Source organism: Oncorhynchus mykiss, chromosome 15, assembly GCF_013265735.2.
Source record: "Oncorhynchus mykiss isolate Arlee chromosome 15, USDA_OmykA_1.1, whole genome shotgun sequence".
Classification (NCBI taxonomy): Eukaryota; Metazoa; Chordata; class Actinopteri; order Salmoniformes; family Salmonidae; genus Oncorhynchus; species Oncorhynchus mykiss.
The window spans coordinates 252703-258702 of NC_048579.1; positions in this window are offsets into that span (position 1 = coordinate 252703).

Here is a 6000-nt window from a genome sequence, read left to right on the forward strand (position 1 = left end):
CTAGAACAATACCAGCTGTTGTTCCTGTTGTCATTCTCACTGCAACACTGGTGGTTGTACCACATCTTAGTGCACTTTAACAATAACCACTTTTCTCAACTTTTGGCAATAATTTATTTGACATTATAAACTGTGTGGTTCGAGCCCTGAATGCTGATTGGGTTGACAGCTGTATACCACGGGTATGACAAAACATGTATTTTTAATGGTGTAATTACATTGGTAACCAGTTTATAATAGAAATAAGGCACCTCTAGGTTTTGTGATATATTTCCAATATACCACAGGTAACGGCTGTATAAGAACAGAACTACACACCCTCGGGCCTTATTACTTACTTAAATGACCTCTGTCAATAGCCCCCCAGGATTAGGGGACTTCCTCCAAGTCTGGTAGAGCATGGTAGTGAGGGCCTTGATGAACACGGTCCTTAATTAAGATATCTGTACACTGGTTGCACATGTTGATCATCCTCAAGGTAGATGTCCACAACTAGGTCATTTACTATGTGGTATGCTTTCAACCACTTTGATGATGTGTTGCCACTGAGTTTAGCCTGTGGTATGAACATGAAATATGCTTTACTCTGTAGTCACACTTCTTTTGCAATTTTTCAATGTAGTCAAACTGCAAAAAAATACTACCTCTCCCACCTGCAAGTTCATCTCTACCCCTCTTTTTGACAGTACATTTGACCAGTTTGTTGGCCTGGTAACCTTCCGCTAGGGGTCAGATAATAATGTTTCCCTTTTTAATCCTGGTTATTGTTATTATCTATAGTGTCTAGATATTGTATATCAGCACAACCCGTTAATCATGAACAGAGCCATGTACATTTTTTTTTAAGTCAATCATTTGGTGTAGAAGTAGGTGATGTAGTTATGTTACATCTTATCTACATTTCTTCCTTTGCCAAGCAGCATATGGATTCTCCCAGACAGCTCTTAAGCTGTTCATCAAGACACCACGGCATGAACTGGAGCCATGGGGGTCAAAGTCTAAGCCATCATGCCATCTTCATGCAAGAAAGGTGAGAAGGGGGAGGGCTTGGATGTAACACACAGAGGACAATAATTCAGATTTGAGGAATGATTTTAGTGTAACACACAGAGGACATGGATTTAGAATGGAGGAATGGTTTTGATGTAACACACAGAGGAAATGGATTCAGATCGGTGGAATGGTTTTGATGTAACCCACAGAGGACATGAATTCAGATTTGAGGAATGGCTTTAGTGTAACACACAGAGGACATGGATTTAGAATGGAGGAATGGTTTTGATGTAACACACAGAGGAAATGGATTCAGATCGGTGGAATGGTTTTGATGTAACACACAGAGGACATGGATTTAGAAAGGAGGAATGGTTTTGATGTAACACACAGAGGACATGGATTTAGAATGGAGGAATGGTTTTGATGTAACACACAGAGGACATGGATTTAGAATGGAGGAATGGTTTTGATGTAACACACAGAGGAAATGGATTCAGATCGGTGGAATGGTTTTGATGTAACACACAGAGGACATGGATTTAAAATGGAGGAATGGTTTTGATGTAACACACAGAGGAAATGGATTCAGATCTGTGGAATGGTTTTGATGTAACACACAGAGGACATGGATTTAGAATGGAGGAATGGTTTTGATGTAACACACAGAGGAAATGGATTCAGATCTGTGGAATGGTTTTGATGTAACACACAGAGGAAATGGATTCAGATCGGTGGAATGGTTTTGATGTAACACACAGAGGACATGGATTTAGAATGGAGGAATGGTTTTGATGTAACACACAGAGGAAATGGATTCAGATCTGTGGAATGGTTTTGATGTAACACACAGAGGACATGGATTTAGAATGGAGGAATGGTTTTGATGTAACACACAGAGGAAATGGATTCAGATCTGTGGAATGGTTTTGATGTAACACACAGAGGACATGGATTTAGAATGGAGGAATGGTTTTGATGTAACACACAGAGGAAATGGATTCAGATCGGTGGAATGGTTTTGATGTAACACATACTGCACATGAATGGAGTCAGGGTAATGTTTTGGTTTTAACAAGTGGAAGACATTATTGCTCTTTGACCATCATATGCTCATACGTTCTTACTGATTTCAATTTAGCACTCTGGAGTTTAGAGTGACTTGTGCCTTGAGGAAAATGATCTTGGACAGTCAGCATAAAGATATATAGCGAGTTATGTGGTTCTATTGAAGTAGATTACTTACATTGGGTAAATAGAGGAGACCAGTTGAAGAGGTCTGGACTTTATTATGTAACGATGAACATTAAGAGATCAAATAGCAGGTTTTAATCTTAACTGCCCAAACATGTGACTGACTGAGTGATTGACTGACTGAGTGACTGAGTGACTGAGTGACTGACTGACTGACTGACTGAGTGTCGGAGTGACTGACTGACTCACTGACTGACTGACTGTCGGAGTGACTGACTGACTGACTCACTGAGTGACTAACTGAGTGTCTGTCTGACTGACTGAGTGTCTGACTGAGTGAGTGATGAAGTGACTGACTGACTGAGTGAGTGATGAAGTGACTGACTGACTGAGTGAGTGACGAAGTGACTGACTGACTGAGTGACGAAGTGACTGACTGACTGAGTGAGTGATGAAGTGACTGACTGACTGAGTGAGTGATGAAGTGACTGACTGAGTGAGTGATGAAGTGACTGACTGACTGAGTGAGGGATGAAGTGACTGACTGAGTGAGTGAGTGATGAAATGACTGACTGACTGAGTGAGTGACAAAGTGCCTGACTGACTGAGTGAGTGACGAAGTGACTGACTGACTGAGTGACGAAGTGACTGACTGACTGAGTGAGTGATGAAGTGACTGACTGACTGAGTGAGTGATGAAGTGACTGACTGAGTGAGTGATGAAGTGACTGACTGAGTGAGTGAGGGATGAAGTGACTGACTGAGTGAGTGAGTGATGAAGTGACTGACTGACTGAGTGAGTGACGAAGTGCCTGACTGACTGAGTGAGTGACGAAGTGACTGACTGACTGAGTGAGTGACGAAGTGACTGACTGACTGAGTGAGTGACGAAATGACTGACTGACTGAGTGAGTGACGAAGTGACTGACTGACTGAGTGAGTGACGAAGTGACTGACTGACTGAGTGACTGACGAAGTGACTGACTGACTGAGTGAGTAAGCAAGCAGAGACAAACACACTCACATTTGATTAGACTTTTTTTGACAGACCTCTACTCACAGACACCCCCCTCTCTTCTATTCCCGCCCGATCATCTACCCATGTCTTCACCCTAGAATTCCATGTATCAAGAATAACAGTATCATCTGAATATATGATACAGTATATGCTCTCTCAGGGCAGCTGCTCCTACAGTCATCCAAATATACTGTACATAGGGACAGGATAGATGACTGAGAACTGTGGTGATCCAGTTGGATTTCTTTGTACTGCACTCACTGTTGAATCTCACCCATTGCGCTCTCATTGACAAAAAAGATAAGATCCACAGAATAGGTTTTGGACTGGGTTCATATGCGCTCAACTCTTAAAAAGCTGATGGATGGGCCTGGAGAAATACGACCACTCTCAGATTAATAGACATAGCTATGGATGCAAGGACTGACCATCCATGATATCAAAACTATTGTTTTAACCATGTTTTGAGGCTGTATTGTGTTTGCTTACATTTGCTTTGTTTACAAACATTGGAGAAAAAACAATATTATATGTTGGGTTCTGATGGAGTGTGACAGTTGAACTAAGCTCATGAGGAATTTGTACGTTATATTCTTCAAACTGAGTGGGTATATACCATTAGACGGTTCTCTAATTAAACATGTTCCCGCATATAAATACTTAGGCATTAGGATTGATACAAATTTTACATTTAGAAAACCTACACAGTAGATGAGCTGGTTGAAAAGATAACATTTAAAGTTGTCTTTCCTACAGTCAACCTTTAATCTGTTCTTGATTATGGTGATATTATTTATCAAAGTGCAGATGCTACTACTCTTAAACCTTTGGATACCATCTACCATAATGCCCTTCGTTTTCTAACAGGGGAAAGTTTTGATACTCATCACTGCATCCTGTATCAAAAGGTTGGCTGGACTTCGCTATAGACCCACAGATCTCTACATGAATCCCTTTTTGTATACAATGCCCTACTTCATAAACTTCCGTCTTATCTAACTTGAAGTATAGACCCCTGAGTTTCCTAACCAGTTCACAGGACTGGTTAACTCTTAAGGTTCCTAGGGTCTCCATCTGCTTTTAGTTTTAATTCACCATATTACTGGAACAACATTCTAAATACATTTCATCTTGCGGTTCTGGTGCTGTTCAGACAATTTAAAGTAATTGGGGACTTATTTGTTGAGGAAGATAACAGTTTTTCTGGGTGATTTGTGACGTTTTATTTGTGCTTCCCAAGACTGTGTTTTTTGTATTTAAATATAAGTAACATGGTTGAAATAGACATCCTTAGTTGTATAAGTTTTGTTGTAATTAAGCAGCCAGGTTAAGTGTGTGAATGTGTAGTTGTGGGGCCACCTGCTGTATTATTTGTGCAACTGCATCTCTATGCATATAAACTCAGCAAAAAAAGAAACTTCCCTTTTTCAGGATACTGTCCTTCAAAGATAATTAGTAAAAATCCAAATAACTTCACAGATCGTCATTGTAAAGGGTTTAAACACTGTTTCCCATGCTTGTTCAATAAACCATAAACAATTAATGAACACGCACCTGTGGAACGGTCGTTAAGACACTAAAAGCTTACAGACGGTAGGCAATTAAGGTCACAGTTATGAAAACTTAGGACACTAAGAGGCCTTTCTACTGACTCTGAAAAACACCAAAAGAAAGATAACCAGGGTCCCTGGTCATCTGTGTGAATGTGCTTTAGGCATAATGTAAGGAGGCATGAGGACTGCAGCTGTGGCCAGGGAAATAAATTGCAATGTCCATACTGTGAGACACCAAAGACAGCGCTACAGGGAGACAGGATAGACAGCTGATCGTCCTCACAGTGGCAGACCACATGCAACAACACCTGCATAGTATCGGTACATCCAAACTTCACACCTACAGGGACAGGTACAGGATGACAAAAACAACTGCTTGAGTTACACCAAGAACGCACAATCCCTCCATCTGTATTCAGACTGTCCGCAATAGGCTGAGAGAGGCTGGACTGAGGGCTTGTATGCCTGTTGTAAGGCAGGTCCTCACCAGGCATCACTGGCAACAATGTCACCTATGGGTACAAACCCATCGTTGCTGGACCAGACAGGACTGGCAAAAAGTGCTCTTCACTGACGAGTCGCGGTTTTGTCTCACCAGGGGTGATGGTCGGATTCCCGTTGAAGGAATGAGCATTACACCGAGGCCTGTACTCTGGAGCGGGATCGATTTGGAGGGTGGAGGGTCCGTCATGGTCTGGCGCTGTGTGTCACAGCATCATCGGACTGAACTTGTTGTCATTGCAGGCAATCTCAATGCTGTGTGTTACAGGGAAGACATCCTCCTCCCTCATGTGGTACCCTTCCTGCATGCTCATCCTGACATGACCCTCCAGCATGACAATGCCACCAGCCGTACTGCTCGTTCTGTGCGTGATTTCCTGCAAGACAGGAATGTCAGTGTTCTGCCATGGCCAGTGAAGAGCCTGGATCTCAATCCCGTTGAGCAAAGTCTGGGACCTGTTGGATCGGAGGATGAGGGCTAGGGCCATTCCACCCAGAAATGTCCGGGAACCTGCAGGACCTATTTCCTACAGTTTTTACACTACATACACAATTCATACATCAAACTCCTGCAGAGCTAGATGCTGATGTGACATGCTGTGACTTCTTGCGGGAGGATGTCTTCTACATCCTGAAATATATTCCTGGGGGGGTGTGTCTTCACATCCTGAAATATATTCTGGGGGGGGGGTGTGTCTTCTACATCCTGAAATATATTCCTGGGGGGGTGTGTCTTCTACA